This window comes from Oryctolagus cuniculus, chromosome 12 (assembly GCF_964237555.1).
Source record: "Oryctolagus cuniculus chromosome 12, mOryCun1.1, whole genome shotgun sequence".
Taxonomy (NCBI): Eukaryota; Metazoa; Chordata; class Mammalia; order Lagomorpha; family Leporidae; genus Oryctolagus; species Oryctolagus cuniculus.
Genome location: NC_091443.1, coordinates 32,700,096 through 32,719,630, shown reverse-complemented (window position 1 = coordinate 32,719,630; position 19,535 = coordinate 32,700,096).

Genomic DNA, 19,535 nt, shown 5'->3' with positions numbered 1-19,535 from the left:
ACAAACTGGGAAATCTAGAAAAAATGGATAGATTACTGGACAGATACAACCCACCTAAATTGAGCCATGAAGACAGAAAAACTAAACACACAAATAACAAAGATAGATTGTGGGGAGCAACTCGGACTAGACTAAGTTACTCGAATTAAGACTTATTCTATGCATCTGCTCTCCCACAATATGGCGCTGAGAAGGGAGTAACAACTTCTACACAGCTGCCTCTCGCCAACTTGAGTGATGACCTGCAGGAGCTGATCCTGCTCCTGATTGGAGGAGAGCAGCGTACTCGGCGTGTGGGTAGCAGAGTTGGGATTGGCGGAAGAGGACTATAAAGGAGGAGAGAGACAACATGCACCAGGAACATCTAAGGGGAACACCTGAGGAACATCTGAGCAGCCCCCGAGAGAGCCGGCCGGCGGTGTGCCGCTCCCCCGTGGAAGTGGGGAAAGTGGCAGGGGGAGCCGCCCTTCCACAGAGGTGGAAGGGTCGGTAGCCAACCTGGGAAGAACCAGCAGCAAACCCGGGAAGGGCCGAGCAGACAAAAGAACAGCACAGGGTCTTGTGTCGTTCCTCCGCGAAGAGGGGGAGCGACAATAGATATTTATCAGTAATAAAGACCCTCTCAAAAAAGAAAAGCCCAGGACTGAATGATTTCAATGCTGAATTCCACAGGACATTCAAAGAACTAGCTCCAATTCTTCTCAAGCTATTTAAAACAATTGAGAGGTCAGCACTGTGGCCTAGAGGGTAAGCTGCCACATGCAGTGCCAGCATCCCATATGTGTGCCAGTTCAAGTCTTGGCTGATCTATTTTGATCCTGCTATGGCCTAGAAAAGCAGTAGAAGATGGCCCAAGTCCTTGGACCTCTGCACCCATGTGTGAGACCTGGAAGAAGCTCCTGGCTCCTGGTTTCAGGTCGGTGCTGCTCTGGCCTTTGTGGCCAACTGGGGAGTGAACCAGCAGATGGAAGATCTCTCCCTCTCTCTCTGCCTTTCCTTCTCTCTCGGTGTGTAACTCTGACATTCAAATAAATAAAATAATTATTTTAAAAATAAAGAAAAAACAATTGAAAGGTAGAAAAACCTCCCAAATATCTTCTATGAAGCCAGAATTAACTTAATCCCTAAACCTGAAAAAGATGCAACAGAGAGAGACTTACAGACCAATTTCTCTGATGAACATATACATAAAAATACTCAATGAAATACTAGCAAACAGAATCCAACAACACATAAGAAAAATCTGGACCAAGTGGGATTTATTCCTGGTATGCTGGGATGGTTCAATTTTCACAAATCAATCAATGTGATATATCACATTAACAAATTGAAGAACAAAAACCATATGATTATATCAATATAGAGAAAGCATTTGATAAAATATAACACACCTTCATGATGAAAATTCTGAGCAAATTGGGTACAGATGGGACATTCCCCAACACAACCAAGGCAATTTATGACAAATCCACAGACTATGTCCTACTGAATGGGGAAAAATGGAAGCAATCCACTAAGATCAGAAACAAGACAAGAATGCCCATTCTCACCACTGCTATTCAAAATAGTCCCATACATCTTAGCCAGAGCCATTAGATGAGAAAAATAAATCAAAGAGATACAAACTGGTAAGAAGGAAGTCAAATTATCACTACTTGCAGGTGACATGCTTCTATATACAGGGAATCCAAAAGAGTCCACTAAGTGACTATTGGAAATCATAGAAGAGTTTGGAAAAGTGGCAGGATACAAAATCAACACACAAAAATCAATAGCCTTTGTATACAAAGACAATGCCATAGCTGAGAAAGAACTTCTAAATTCAATCCCATTCAGAAGAGCTACAAAGAACAAATACCTTGGAATAAATATAACCAAGGCTGTCAAAGGTCTCTATGATGAGAAGTACAAAACATTAAAGAAAGAAATAGAAGAAGACACAAAAAATGAAAAAAATTTTCCATGTTCATGGATTGGAAGAATCAATATCAAAATGTCCAGACTACTGAAAGCAATTTACAGATTCAATGTGAAACCAATCAAAATATCAAGGACATTCTTCTCAAATATAGAAAAAATGATGAAATTCATATGGAAACACAGGAAACTCCAAATAGCTAAAGAAATTTTATACAACAAAAACAAAGCTGGAGGCATCACAATGGCAGATCAAACAAGACATTGACATAGGCAGAGTTCTTGGAAAAGACCACAGAACCACAAGCAATCAAAGCCAAAAATGACAAATAGGATTACTACATCAACTTGAAAGGCTTCTGCACTGCAAAAGAAACACTTAGCAAGGTGAAGATGCAACCAATAGAATGGGAGAAATTATTTGCAAACTATGCAACTGATAAAGGATTAGAAACCATAATATATAAAGAGATCAATAAACTAAACAACAAGAAAACAAAACAAAAAAAAAACAATTAAGAAATGGCAAAGGATTTAAACAGGCATTTTTTTAAAAAAGAGGAATCCAATTGGCCAACAGACACATGAAAAAATTCTCAGGATCACTAGCCATCAGGGAAATGCAAATCAAAACCACAAGGAGGTTTTGCCTCATCCCTGGTAGAATAGCTTTCATATAGAAATCAACAAACAACAACTATTGGTGAGGAAGTGAGAAAAATGGTACTCTCATCCACTGTTGGTGACAATGTAAACTGGTACAGCCACTGTGGAAGATAGTATGGAGATACCTCAGAAATCTGAATATGGACCTATCATACAATCCAACCACTCCTGGGAATTTACCCAAGGATAATGAAATCAGCATATGAAAGACTGATCTGTATCCCCATGTTTATTGCAGCTCAATTCATAATAGCTGAGATATGCAATCAACTCAAATGTCCATCAACCAAAGACTGGATTAAGAAATTATGGTGAGGCAGGAACTGTGGCACAGCAGGTAAAGCTGTTGCCTGCAGTGCCGGCATCCCACATGGGTGCCAGTTTGAGTCCTGGCTGCTCCACTTCTGATCCTGCTCTCTGCTATGGCCTGGGAAAGCAGTGGAAGATGACCCAAATCCTTGGGCCCCTGCACCCATGTGAAAACCCAGAGGAAACTCCTGGATCCTGGCTTCAGATCGACATAGCTCAGCCATCGCAACCAACTGGGGAGTGAACAAGCAGATGGAACACCTCTTTCTCTCTGCCTTTCCTTCTTTGTGTAACTCTGACTTTCAAATAAATAAATACATATTTTTAAAAAAGAAATTATGGTATATGTACACCAGAGAATATGACACAGTAGTAAAAAAATGAAATCCTGTCATTTGCAACAAAATGGATGAAACTGGAAAATATCATACTTAGTGAAATAAGCCAGTACCAAAAGAAAAAATACCATATGTTCTCCCTGATCTTTGATAACTAATAGAGCACTAAAAGGTAATCTACAGAAGTGAAATTGACACTTTGAGATGCAATGACTTTGAGCAGCCCTTGTCTTGACTTTTGAAGGACTTTTTTTTTTTCATACTGCTTGTTGAACTCTTTACTTACTATAGAATTAATCGTATATGTTTAAAGTTAATTGAAAATAGATCTTACTGAAAAATAACAATGAAAATAGGAGAAGAGGAGGAAGAGGGGTGGGAGTGCAGATATGGTGGGGAGAATCACTTTGTTTTTAAAGCTGTACTTATGCAATGCATGCAGTTTGTATTTCATAAATAAAAGGTTTCAGGGGAAAAAACCCAAAGATATGGTATCAACAGAAGTGTCCAAAATCAATTAAAGGGACAAACAGAATGTGATCTATATAACAATGGAGTACTACTTGGCTATAAAATGAACAAAATCCTAATATTTGCAGCAAAATCGATGGACCTGGATGACATCATGTTAAATGAAATAACCCAGACAAAAAAAGACATATACCACATGTTATCTCTTATTTTGTGGGAGCTTAAAAAATAATTTACTCAACCTAAACACACAATGAAAATTGCTAGAAGCTGATGGAGTTGGTAGGAAAGCGAGTTTGAATAATGGATATTAAGTCAAAGTCAGATTAAAGAAATAAATTTCTAGTGTTACCCAGCATAGTGAGAGGCCATAATTTACAAAAGCCATATGTATGTGTGTGTGTTTGTCTCTGTGTGTGTGTGTGTGTGGTATGAACAAACAGAAGAAGCTCAAAACCTCCATACAGAAAGTTCAGAGGAGGGGTAATATTGATTATACTGATTTGATCAATATACATTGTATACATGTATTGAAATATCACATTGTAGCCCATAAATATGTAAAATTATCATTAATAAAAATTTTGAGAGGAATTCAAGTCTGGCACTATTATATGGTTATGTTATTACTGGAAACAGAAAGAGATCTGATAAAGCTTGATTTAATATTTGCAGAAATAACAGATCACTACAAAATGTGAAATCTTTGGTTGCATTTATATTCCATTTCCATGCTTCCCTGTGACTTGGTCAAAACTCAAGAGTTATGAAGGAGTATTAAGTAAGTTATAATCCTTTGTTTCCTATAATAATTTTTTGATATTCCTTGCATTCCCAGAATAACCTGTTATCGAGGTTGTATTACATATTTACATATTTTAAGAGTTATGTAAATAAGATTTTGCTTAAGATTAATTAGCATAGTGTGCATCTATATTCATGAGAGGAAATGGGAATGTCTTTGTTCTGGAATTGCTCTACAGTGATACCACTGTTCTCCAGACCTCGTAAAACGGTTTTGTACTTACTCATTTCTTTTGTGCCCTGGAAGCATGTGCAGAAGATTGAGGTTATATATTCCAAAACTTTTGAGATAACTGAAATTAGATCTTAGTTTTCCTTTTAGAAAAGTTTTTAATAATGGATTTAATTTATTATAATTAAAAGATGCATACTCAGTGTAGTGACTGCCATACCTTGCTAGTCAATCATCCATTGGAACAGGAAAACTTGTATCTACATCTGCCTCATATTCACCTGTCAAAGCTCAGTTGTTAGGCTTCCAACATTTTCCTAAGCTAAAGAGGGCTGTATCATTTACATCACCCCCCTTCCCATGAGCATTGTGCATCCAGTGTTTATTCAGTGCCTGAGCCTAGGCTCCAAATGAAGATAAGTATGTGATTCCTGCTTCAGAACTCCCTTTGCTGTTGGCTCAGGGCTTGTACCCTGTAATGTGATATCTTTTCCTGTGCGATATTTCTTTCTTCTCTTTACCACGGATGTTGATTCAAACATAACTGTGCAAAGAATTCCATGTAGCATCTATAGCAGAGTTCTTTCTTAGAAAATCAACATCCAACTGTTAGTACCAGAGTGATCTTAGAAAGAAGATGCTTAGATGGGGTTTTAAGGCTGGATCACCAACTTCTTGTTTTGGGATAAACACTACTACATCATTGGTAATAGGTGAATCATGAGTAGCCCTTGGCATAAAATAAGAGTGCGATTGGAAATACTCTCAAGGTAGTGAAATGGGTTCTTATATTAATGGAAAGAAATACATCGTGGTGTAACTTTAATGTATCACAGAATTTAAAATATGAAGGAAATAGTAATTACAAGCCCAGTGGAAGAGTTTGGCTGTTGCTGGAGGCAACTGATGTCCTAGAGGAAAAAAGTAAAAGGCTGAAGTTGATTAATCATCAAGAAAAACGTAAATGTGAAAATTGGAGAGGCCCTTTGGCAGCTTATGATGAGTGTATCATTCCCTGCAGACAAAACGCAGAGAAAGCCAAAGCCGAGTCCCCATACCGCTCATAAGAATACCAAACCTTCACAGAAATTTAAATTTCCAAACCGGCCAGGCCACTTTCGTCTAATACAGGGACACAGAATGAGAAATTAGAGGTTGTTGCAACTGAAAACCTTGAATCTCCACAACTGTCTGAATCTGTGTCTATAGAAGTGACCTCTTTTACCAAAAGCCATCTGAGCCTCCCTGATTTAAGGTAATGAAGGAGCATCTCCCCCACCAGAAAAACCAAACCCTTGGTCATGTGTTCCCTTCTCCCCAGCTGAACCATAGGCAAATGGATAGTGCCAGTTGGTTAAGTGCTGGATCCCCGAAGACAGACAGGGAACATACCCTGAAGAAGATGCAAAATCAGCATCAGCCAAGACAGTGTGTGAGGGACTCCGTCGTGAGAGGCTTGGATCAGCGGGCGTGGAACAAAAAGTCTGATCATTGCTGTGGAGGCCTTTCCTTCAGATTCAAAATGAAATAAATGAGTGAGGTCCCTGAGAAACAATTTGAATATCCTAGTATTGTCACTCACAGAAAGTGGGAGAAAGTGTTGGAAAGCAGCCAAAAAAGAAGGAACAGCAGGATCACCAACTGGCAGTAGAAGAAGGAATGAAATGCTGATCGGCCAACATTTGGCTCAGTGGTTAAGCTCACACTTGGAATGCCCACTTCCCATACCAGAGTGCCTAGTTCAAGTTGGTTCTACCATGTAATTTAACCATTTCACTCCTTGGAATTTACCCAAGGGAACTGAACTCAGGACTTGAAAGTGTGATTTGCATCACAATGTTTATTGCAGCTCAATTCACAATAAATAAGATATGGAATCAACCCAAATGTTTTTCAATTGAAGACTGGATTAAGAAATTATGGGATATGCACACCATGGAATACGACATGGTGGTTAAAAAAAGAAAGAAATCCTGTCATATGCAACAAAATGGATGAAATTGGAAAACATTCTACTTAGTGAAATAAGCCAGTCCCAAAAGAACAAATACCATATGTTCTCCCTGATCTGTGATAACTAATCTCCCTGATCTTGAGCACTAAAAGGTAATCTATAGAAGTGAAATTGATACTTGGAGATGCAATGACTTTGAACGGCCCTTTTTTCCACTGTTGATGAACAATTTTTTTCATACTATTTGTTGAACTCTTTACTTAGTATAGGGTTAATCATATGTGTATAAACTTAATTGAAAATAGATCTTAGTGAAAAATAAGAATGGAAATAGAGGAAGGAGGAGGAAAAGTGGTGGGAGTTTGGGTGGGAGGGTGGGTATGGTCAGAAGAATCACTCTGTTCCTAAATCTGTACTTATGCTATGCATGCAGTTTGTATCCCTTAAATAAATGGTTTCTGGGGGAAAAATCTCAATATAAACAAGTACATAAAATAATCATTTAAAGATATTTGATATCAGACAAAGAACAGAACAATAGAGGTTAACAGAGGCAGGTGTTTGGAAGGACAAAAAAGAGATAAGATATAAAGTTACAGTTAGATAGGAAAAATAAATTCTGATGTTCTTTTGCATCAGATGCAAAGATGCAAGATGATTATTACTGGCAATGTGTAATTCAAAATATCTATAAAGGGAATGTTAAATTTTTTTATCACAAATGACACTTATTTGAGGTGATGATATGATAATGCCCTTATTTGACACTTCTCTGATATAAGTTTCATAGCACATCACGTTAATATTTATCATTTTAAAAGAGTCTTATATCCATCTAATGGGCAAGTATTTATCAATAAAGAGAAGTAAACTACTAGTACATGCTACAACAGAGATGAAACTCAAAAACACACTATAAATCAGACAGAAAATATTATGTATTAGATTCATTCATAAGGAATATCAAATTTTTATTCAGGAACCATATTAATTATTATTTAGGCCTGTGGGTAAGAATAAGGATTCACTACAAGTGGGCCAGGTAATGTTTTGGGGTGATTGGCATGGTATAAATGTTATTGTGGTGATCAAACATCTGCATAAATTTGCTCAAAATCATTTAATTGTAATTTTAGAATGAGAAACTTCATGACATGGAAATTATACCTCATTAAAACTTTCCTGAAAAGCAGAAAAGAAAAAGGAAAAAGAAAAGAAGAAAGTAAGCAAGGTGGGCATTGTGACTGTACCACTCATGGCCTACAGTTTCTCAGTTTCCTAGAAAGGATCCAGAAGTCTCAAAAAATTCAAAAAAATATTGCCAAATGTCTGAGGAAGCAAAAGAGATAAAGCTTTCATGGCAGACTGATAGGAAGAGAGAGCTGCACAGAAAGAACCCTTGGGCAATTTTAAAATTTTCTCCCTCTTGATTTTAATTGCACATTACAAATGTGTGCATGCATGCAAGGAAATTGCCAAGTGCCAGGGATAGGATTATGTGGAAGGATTACAATGAAAAAACTCTAGAATTCACTAGCTTGGAATAGTTAATGGACCCATCAGCCAGATGGAACTCCTAAGTTATGAAACATCAGGTAGGATAATCAGCATTATTTTTGCTTCAGCAGTTCAGCAAAGTTCTCTGAGTAAATATTTCTCACATTTCATATAAGAAACTTTGAGAATAAGACCACAAAGAATAAAAAAAGAAAATGACTCAGAAGTAACATAAATTATATAATTAGTATACAAAGACAAGACATTAAAACAGTTAAAATAATTTTACAAGGCCAAGAAGATGGAGGAAGGCTGAATGTGTTTAGTAGCTACATGAGCATCTTTAAAAGACTCAGATCACAGCCTTACAGATGAAAAATTACATTGTTTGACATCAAAAGCATAAATAATAACATTAATTGGATATTTCATAATGAATATTAGTAACTCAGAAAACATAATAATGTTCTTAAAATTAAACTTAAAAAATTAATGAGAAAAAAGTGGGTAAAGATTCAGTAACGGTGAGACAAAGCAAACAGCTCAAGGTAGGGCCAAGTGGAGCACCAGAAGAAGGGATGAGGTCAAACACACTGAAGAAATGATGACTATTTTCCATATTTGATGGTAACTATCAAATCACAGATCCATGAGGTCAATGAAATATGACATGAACTCATGCAAAATGCATCTTGTTGAAATCTACTTAAACTGAGAGTAAACAGTACATTTTAAAGGATCCAGAAAAAATATGCAAAACACAAAGAGGGAAAAATATGAATGACAGAATACTAGAAGCAATGCAAACCATAAGATAGGGGATCAATGTACTTAAAGAACAAAAATTAACAAAAAACAAAAACTTGACCTAAAGTTGCATACATGAGGAAAGCAATCATTTACAAATAAAAGTTTAAAAAAGGTCACAGACATGCAAATGGAATCATTGATCATCAACTATTCTACATTTTGAAAAATATGAAGAAAGTCCTTTGGGCAATGAGGAAATAGTAAATGAAATTTGTGTGTATAAAAGAAATGAATAGCATAGCATGGTATGTGTGAGAGCCAATAAAAATAATGTTTTCCTTAATCTTTAAAAAAATCATATGCAATGTAAACTGTGTAACCAAACCAACTAAAAATTGCAGATTTGACGACAGGAGACCTGTTTTAAATAAGTAAAATGGAGTAAACCATTGGCCTAATGGTTAAGTTGCTGGTTAAGACATCTGCATCCCTGATCAGAATGCCAAGATTCAATGCCCAGTTTTTCACCTTATTCATTTGGAGAGTGAACCAGTGATTGGGAGCACTCTCTCTCCCTCCTTCTCTGTTCCTGAAAATTAAGTAAATTTAAAAAGAAATACAAATGTTCAATGGTAGAAAATAAAATAAAGATTATAAATGTTTAATACTGAGTATTAAAGCTAATATAACATAAAAGAAAACTGGTTAGGCTGTACTACTACCAAACAAGTTTGATTGCAGAGAAAAAATGTTATCAAGGACAAAAAGAATCATTTAATGATTAAAATATCAATTCATCAAGAAAAATAACTGTAAACAACATGCACATAGTAAAAAGCCACAAAATACATGAAAACTGATAGAATATCAAAAAGAAATGTATAATGCAAAAATAGTTTTCATTTTCCATAATTGATAGAAGTAGACAGAAAATCAGTAAGAATATTATGTTGAATATTTGGATCTTGCTATCAGCAAGCTTGATAGTGCCATATATAGAACAGTTAATTCAACTTCAGTAGAATATATATTATTTTCAAGAACACATAAAACATTTATCAGTATACACCCAATTTTAAATAATAAGGTAAAATCAATATATTTTATGGGAATCAAAGAATAACAAGGATAGGAAGGAAGAAAGAAAGGAAGGAGGGAGGGAAGGAGGAAAGAAGTACATAAATAAAAATAAACAGGTAAATATGTATACATCCATGTATTCTTACTTTCTTTTCATCAACAAAACATTTGATTGACTATCACTGTTGACAGCAGTTTATGAAACAAATTATATGCAAAATTTTAACAGCTAACTTTGACACACAGGAGAGGCACAAATCTAAGGAAAAAAACTCATGGTATATGCATTTCAGTAAGCTATTGTGAAATGGAAACAGGAAAACAACAAGGGGTATGTCAAACACTTCGCCAAAGAAGACGTAGTAATGGCAAATAGTTATGTGAAAAGATGCCTGCACATTATATATCACCAGGATAATATAAACTGTAACAACTATGAAATGTCACTATGTAAATATTATAGCAATAAACACAGAAAACTGACAACACAAGTAGCTGGTGAGAAGTGAAATAAGAGAAACTTTATTTTTTTAAATTTTTTATTTAGTAAATATAAATTTTCAAAGTACAGTTAATGGATTGCAATGGCTTCCCCCCCCCCATAATATCGCTCCCACTCACACCCCTTCCATCTCCCGCTCCCTCTCCCATTCCATTCACATCAAGATTCATTTTCAATTATCTTTATATACAGAATATCAATTCAGTATATATTAAGTAAAGATTTCAACAGTTTGCACCCACACAGAAACACAAAGTGTAAAATTCTATTTCAGTATTAGTTATAGCATTACTTCACATTGGACAACACACTAAGGACAGATCCCACATGAGAAGTAAGTACACAGTGACTCCTGTTGCTGACTTAACAATTTGACACTCTTGTTTATGGCATCAGTAATCTCCCTAGACTCTAGTCATGAGTTGCCAAGGCTATGGAAGCCTTCTGAGTTCGCTGACTTCGATCTTATTCCGACAGGGTCATAGTCAAAGTGAAGTTCTTTCCTCCCTTCAGAGAAAGTTACCTCCTTCTTCGATGGCCCCATTCTTTCCACTGGGATCTCACTCACAGAGATCTTCCGCTTAGGTCTTCCTTTTTTTTGTTTTTCCAGGGTATCTTGGCTTTCCATGCCTAAAATGCTCTCATGGGCTCTTCAGCCAGATCCGAATGCCTTAAGGGCTGATTCTGAGGCCAGAGAGCTATTTAGGACATCTGCCATTCTATGAGTTTACTGTGTATCCTGCTTCCCATGATGGATTGTTCTCTCCCTTTTTGATTCTACCAGCTAGTGTTAGCAGACACTAGACTTGTTTGTATGATCCCTTTGACTCTTAGACCTATCAGTGTGATCAATTGTGAACAGAAATTGATCACTTGGACTAGTGAGATGGCATTGATACATACCACCTTGATGGGATTGTATTGGGATCCCCTGGCATGATTCTAACTCCACCATTTGGGGCAAGTCCGACTGAGCATGTCCGAAAATGTACATCTCCTCCCTCTCTTATTCCCACTCTTATATTTAACAGGGATAACTTTTCAGTTAAAATTTAAACACCTAAGAAGAAATTGTGTGTTAATCATAGAGTTCAACCAATAGTACTAGAACAAAACAAAGAGAAAATACTAAAATGGATAAAGTATTACATTGTACATCAACAGTCAGGACAAGAGCTGATCAAGTCACTGTTTCTCATAGTGTCCATTTCACTTCAACAGGTTTCCCTTTGGTGCTCAGTTAGGTGTCGCTGATCAGGGAGAACATATGATATTTGTCCCTTTGGGACTGGCTTAATTCACTCAGCATGATGTTTTCCAGATTCCTCCATCTTGTTGCATATGACCAGATTTCCTTTTCATTAACCGCTGGTGGAAGTGCAAAATGGTATATTCACAATGGACAATAGTTTGGTAGTTTCTTGTAAAACTAGATATATGAGTACTATATAATCAAGGAGTCACATTTCTTGATATTTATGCAAAGGAACTAAAAATTTATTACAACGCAACTACTTGAGCCATCATCATTGTGTGCATTAGCAGGAAATTGAAACAGAAGTGGAGCCAGGACTCAAACCTGACACTCTAATGTGGGTTGTCAGCATGTCAACTGGAGTCTTAATCATTAGGTAAATGCCCATCCCATATAAGTTATCTGGCTCCTATCTCCTCAATAGCCTAGCTAAAGTTTCTTGTGAAAGATATTTGAGGCATACTTGGATATACGAAAATTTCTAGAGAATGTATATAGTTTGCAAATATTTTCTCCCATCCTGTTGGTTGCCTTTTAACTTTATTGAGAGTTTCTTTTGTTATGCAGAAGCTTCTTAGCTCGATGTAACCTCATTTGTCTATTTAGGCTTTTATTTCCTATGCTTCTGAGATTTTACTCAGAAGTCTTTGCCTAGTCCAATGTCTTGCAGCATTTTCCTAATTTTTCCCTCTACTAATTTGATGGTTTCAGATCATTAATGTATCGTGAGTTCATTTTTGTACAGGGTAAAAGATAGAGTTCTTGTTTCATATTTCTACATGTAGAGATCCAATTTTCCCAATATCTTTATTGAAGAGATTGTCTTTTCTCTGGGGAGTGATTTTAGCTTATTTGTCAAAGATTAGTTAGTTGTAGATGTGTTGATTAACTTCGGGGCTTTCTAATCTGTTCTATTGATCCACATGTCTATTCTTGTACCAGTACCAGGTTGTTTTGATATAATTGCCCTGAAAATGCCTTGAAATATGATATTGTAATGTTTCCAGCTTTGTTTATACTATTTAAGATTGCTTTAGCTATTTGAGGTCTGTTGGGTTCCATACATCTGATAAAGAATAAATATCCAGAATACATAAGGAGCTCAAGAAATACAACAACAAAACAAACAATCTAGTTAAAAAATGGGCTAAAAGTATGAATAGACATTTTTCAAAGAATAAAATACAAATAGCCAATATACATGAAAGCATGCTAAAGATCACTAGCCATCAGGAAAATACAAATAAAAACAACAATGAGGTTTCAACTCATCCCAGTTAGAATGACTATCATTCAAAAATCAAAAAATAACAAAGGCCAGCCAGGATGTAGAGAAAAGATACTTTGTTATGCTGCTGTTGTTGGGAATGTAAGCTAGTACAACCATTATGGAAGACAAGTGTAGAGATTCCTCAGATCTGAAAATAGATCTACCTTATGACACAGCCACCCTTCTCCTGGGAATTTATTCAATGGAAATAAAATCAGCAGATGAAAGACTTTTCTGTACCCTCATGTTTATAGCAGCTCAACTCACAATAGCTTCAAGATATGGAATCATCCCAGATGTCCATCAGCTGATAAATGGATAAAGAAAATGTTATATATCTACACAAAAAATACTACTCCGTCATAAAAATGAAAAAAATTGATCTTTTATAACAAAATGGATGCAATTGGAGACCATTATGCTTACTGAAATATGCCAGTCCCAAAAAGACAAATTCATATATTTTCTCTGATTTGTGGTAATTAAGTATAAGATACAAAAAAAGTAATGTACATCTTGAGATTTGACTATTGTCTATAGACATTGTCTGTACTCCTAAGAAACTTGGTAAATTCTTTATTTAATGGAGGATTAAACTTGTGATTATAAAGTAAATGGAAATTATGTCATTGTAAAAATATAAGAAAAATAAGAATTGAAGGATGAGGGACGGAGAGAGGAGGGAGGGATGGTGGGTGCGAAATACCATTATGATCTTAAAGCTGTATATACAAAATACTTGTAATCTGCTCCCTTTATATAAAAAATGTAGAAAATAAGTATACAATTTTTTTTTTTTTGGACAGGCAGAATTAGATAGTGAGAGAGACAGAGAGAAATGTCTTCTTTTTCCATTGGTTCACCCCCCTAAATGGCTGCTACAGCTGGTGTGCTGCGGCCGGCATGCTGCGCCAATCTGAAGCCAGGAGCCAGGTGCTTCCTACTGGTATCCCATGCTGGTGCAGGGCCCAAGAATTTGGGCCATCCTCCACTGCCTTCCTTGGCCACAGCAGAGAGCTGGACTGGAAGAGGAGCAACCTGTTTTTTGTGTTTTTAAGTTTTAAATCATCTGCTTAAATGTAAAGTGTGATCCTAAAACTGGTGAAATACATGAAGCAAGTGATTTCAGAAATTGAGCCATAACTGTAGCTTTTTTGATTGCTGAAAACTATACGTAAAATAAGCCTCATTTTTGCTGTAGCTTCCTATGTTGAAGTCTTTTATCTACCATGATACAGGAGCTTGAGACATAATGCTGTGAGAGACTAAAAGATATGAGATAGTAGAGATCGGAATTTTCACAGTTGATGGAACTTGAACTTTTAAGGAAAAGTATCAGAGAGGAGGCAATGACACAGAACAGAGTCATGGTGATCTCTTTGGGAATTTGTCACAATATCTCAGCCACATGCTGGCTATGTTGCTGAAATATAGGACCCTACAAGGTTAAGAAAGGATTTCTCTTGTGGGAATGAATGTTGAGAAATAGCATCAGAAGCCATGAAGTTCTGGGTAACACTGGATTTTTGTTCCTTCTGGGTCTAGAGGACTTCTTGGAAATACAAGAAATTCAGGTGAAACCTCATGAATGCTAGAACTTAGGAGTAAATACCAACCTCTAGATCATTGCACTAAAGTCAAGATGAGAATATACTTGCCTGAATAAAAATGTAATAAAGTTTAAAAGATCCATCAGAACTTTGAAAACTCAATGCTTTTAAATAAACATGAGCTAGCTCAGCATCGCTTCAAAGCACATATATGATGCTTAATATGCAATCAGATAGAATTTAAAAAGAAGAGAATGATCCAACATGGGAAGTGGGATACACAATAGACTCATAGAATGGCAGATGTCCTAAACAGCACTCTGACCTCAGAATCAGCCCTTAAGGCATTCGATCTGGCTAAAAAGCCCATGAGAGTATTTTAGGCAAGGAAAGCCAAGACACTCTGGAAAAAAAAAGACCTAAATGAAAGATCTCTGAAAGTGAGATTCCAGTGGAAAGAACGGGTCATCAAAGAAGGAGGTACCTTTCTCTGAAGGGAGGAGAGAACTTCCACTTTGACTATGACCTTCTCTAAATAAGATCGGAGTTGGTGAACTCAAAAGGCTTCCATAGCTTTGGCAACCCATGACAAGAGCCTCTGGTGGGCCGGCGCCGTGGCTCACTAGGCTAATCCTCTGCCTTGCTGCGCCGGCACACCGGGTTCTAGTCCCGGTTGGGGTGCCAGATTCTGTCCTGGTTGCCCCTCTTCCAGGCCAGCTCTCTGCTGTGGCCAGGGAGTTCAGTGGAAGATGGCCCAAGTGCTTGGGCCCTGCAACCTATGGGAGACCAGGATAAGTACCTGGCTCCTGCCATCGGATTGGCGCAGTGCACTGGCTGCGGTGGCCATTGGAGGGTGAACCAGTGGCAAAAGGAGGACCTTTCTCTCTGTCTCTCTCTCTCACTGTCCACTCTGCCTGTCAAAAAAAAAAAAAAAAAAAAAAAAAAAAGCCTCTGGTGACTACTGATGCCATAAACAAGAGTGTCAATTGTTAAGTCAACGACAGGAGTCACTGTGCACTTACTCCTCATGTAGGATCTCTGTCCTTAATGTGTTGTTTAATGTGAATTAATGCTATAACTAGTACTCTAACAGTACTTTGCACTTTGTGTTTCTGTGTGAGTGCAAACTGTTGAAATCTTTACTTAATATATACTAAATTGGTCTTCTGTATATAAAGAGAATTGAAAATGAATATTGATGTGAATGGAATGGGAAAGGGAGGGGGAGATGGGAGGTTTGTAGGTCGGAGGGAAGTTATGGGGGGAAAAGCCACGGTAAAAGCTGTACTTTGGAAATTTATATTTATTAAATAAAAGTTAAAAAATGCAATCAGAGATTATCAGATATGCCAAGAAACAAGAAAATATGACTCATAGTGAAGAAAAGCAATCAAGAGAAACATATCCTTCATTGTAGATAGGAGGTAGATGTTGTGGACATAGAAAGTGTCTTACTGAGAATTTTTTCCCAAGAAAGACTACTTCAAGCTCTGGTGGTAGTTGAAAGCTTCTAGGAGCTGCACATTTAGACTTGTCAGTCATACTAAAGCTGTGTTCTTGAATTGATCCAACCAACGACTGAACATAACATGTACTATTTGTGCCTGATTAAAGAATCTCTTAGCAGGCAACAATCTTTCCTTATATGTGCTCTTCAAAAATTGTTTATTTGAAAGTCAGAGTTACAGAGAGAATGAGAGAGGGAGAGAAAGAAAATCTTCCATCCACTGCTTCACTCCCCAGATGGCCACAACAGCCAGCACTGAGGCAGGCTAAAGCCAGGAGGAAAAGCTTCATCTTGGTCTCCCACATGGTGGCAGGGGCCAAATACCTGTGCCATGTTCCGCTGCTTTTCCCAGGCCATTATGAGGGAGTTGGACCAGGAACAGAGCAGCCAGGACATGAACCCTTACCCAAATGGGATGACGGCATCACAGACTTCAGCCTTACTTGCTAGGCAATAACACCCTGAGCCCTTTATGTTTTCTCTTTAAGCCTATAAAAAATTAAAAATTTCAAAATTTCCCTGAACTCTGAAGCACTCAGTACCTAATTCTTTTCCTTCACTTCTGCATTTCACCTATTAACCCTGTGTAATAATCTGAAGGATCTCCTTTCCAAGTCCTGTTCCTGACCCTGACCCCTTTATTCCTCATAGCTGTTTTCCCAATAAACATTTTTATGTATAAATCCATCATAATTAATGATTTTCAACATATCCCAAATGAGAAAGTACTTCATGATTTTATGCTGATTAAATTAAAAACCAGGATAAAATATGGAATAGAATTAGAATTTTCAGAATGGAAAGAGAAAAGGAATGCTCCTAGAATCTTGATAAAAATAAATCCAGAATGGTGAAATACATTTTAAATTGCACGAAATAGTTTACATTTAAAAAAAAAGTTATTGACTTTTCAGGGTGAATGTTTGACACAGAAGTTATGAAACTGCTTGGGATGCTGGTATTTAATGCAGAGTCAGTCCCTGGGGTTGAATCCCCATTTGGTTTCCAATGCAGCTTCCTGCTACTGTGTACTCTGGGAGGCAGCAGAGTAGTTGGAACCCTACCCCCCATTTGGGAGACTTGGATCCAATTTCTGGCTCTTGACTTTGGCCTGGCCCAGCCCCAGCAAGCATTTGGTGATTGGGCCAGCACACAGAAGATCTCTCTGCCTCTCACTTTCAAGCAAATACGTTTTAAAACAATTCACTGAAGTCAGAGCTGGCATTGTGATGCATCAGAAAAAGCCACCAGCTTGAGCCCAGAACACTAGTTTGTGTCCTGGCTACTGTTTCCAGTGCAGCTCCCTGAAACTGTGACTGGGAAATCAATGAAAGATGGTTCAAGTACTTAGGGCACTGCCAGCCAGATGGAAGACCCAGATGGAATTATGGGTTCTTGGTTTATGTCTGGCCTGGACCCTGTCCTTATAGCCATTTGGAGAGTTAAGCAGTGAATGAAAAATCTGTGTCTCTCTTTCTCTGTCATTCTGCCTTTCAAATAAGTAAATATTAAAAAAAAATCCTCACTTCTATACTTAACAACTTTGGTTTTCACTTAATTTAAGAATATGCTACTTGTTTTTTAAAAGATTTATTTATTTAATTGAAAGGCAGAGTTACAGAGGCAGAGATAAAGAGGTCTTCCATCTGCTGGCTCATGCCCCAAGTGGCTAAAACAGCAGGAGCTGGGCTGATCTGAAGCCAGGAGCCAGGAGCTTCTTCCTGGTCTCCCACATGGGTGCAGGGGCCCAAGGAATTGGGACATATTCTACTGCTTTCCCAGGTCATACCAGAGAACTGGATCAGAAGTGCAACAGCTGGCACTCGAACTGGCACCCATATGAGATGCTGGCTCTTCTGGTAACAGCTTTACCCACTACACCACAGCACCAGCCCTGTTGTTTATTTTTAAATATATAATAAATTGACTAGTTTGAAAGTTAAATTTTTAAATATTAATATTTTGAATATTCAATATCATTTCTGAATAGGCTATTTTTGAAACATTTAATACAACTTATTGATAGACATGAAATACACAAGTGACTACAAGCTCCTATTTTTACTTTTCTGTATTGATCATTATTTACAAGTAAGATGCTCCATGAGCAAAGATGACATGATAGACTATCATGAGTAGAGTAGCTGGGCAGGAAAACGAGAGCTAAATGACAAAAAAAAGAGAAGCACAGAGACGGGGCAATATTTTATAGATTTAGACGTTAAATATTGTAAATCATCAGATTAAGTAGAGATAATTCATAAACAAAATTGTTTAATATAAATTATTTTATGACATCATCATCATCATCACAAACACATTGATTAAGAGCCTAGGCTTAGAATTAAATAAAACTGAGTTGAGCCATAAGTGTGATGCTTAATCAGCTATATGACTTTTGACATTTATCATCATTCCATCAATTTTTTTTCTTTATTAATATTATAGCATTTTACAGCACTATGATAAAGATAGCAACAATAACATTACTTCTAATAATTTGAAATTAGGTCATTCAGTCAGTTACTAGATTATTGATCATGTGTCATAGTGATGACATGAAAATTGTGACATCTATCTCTAATGAAATGTGACTAATGCCGAAGTATCAATAATGCATATGAGAATGCAATGACCTACATTATCACATAACTAAATTCTAGGAAGCATAAATACCACATAGTCTATTGAGAAGGAGACACTCTACATTGCCAACAATAGGAACCAGTTTGGAATAATACTATATAATAATAACTATAATCAACTTACAGAGTGCATTAGCATCCCCTATGTTTATTTTCCATCTGCTTCACTGACAATCTGTCAACACAGGTATGCGAAGTGTTTTAATTATTTCAGAAAACATTGTGAAGAGTATTCAACCTGGTATTGGGATTACTGAAAGTGAAGAAGAAAAATGCCATATTAAGTAACTATGAAATACCTAAAACTTTCCAAAAGTTTCTAGTGTAGTTCAATAGAAGTATAATGAATAAAATATAGAAATATGCATTATTGGTGACTTAGGAAAAATTACTGGAAACATCAAGTTTTTACAGTTCTGTCAAAATTTGACTAAAATCTTCAACTACTATCAATTTAAAAACATGAAAAGATGACATGGGAAAGAGTCGCTTTGCTGGCAGTTACTGAATCCATATCTGAGAAAAGGAGTCATGACATAAGATAAAAACAAAGAGATATAAAAGGAGAGAAGAATGAAGTAATTCTGTGGAGGACAATCTGGAGGATAGAAAAGATAAACAAAGATTTGAAAGTGTCTGGAAAACATACCTAACAACCTATAAAATTTAAATAAAAGCATAATGGAACAGTGTATTGAAGTCTACTAAAGTTGATTATCACTAATAACGACAGGCCTGTGATGTGTCTGACTCCAGAGGAGAAATGAGGTGGGGTGGAAAGAAAAGCACGTAAAATGGTAGAGTGATTTATCTTTATCAACACCTAGGAAAACAGCTGGTTACAAATA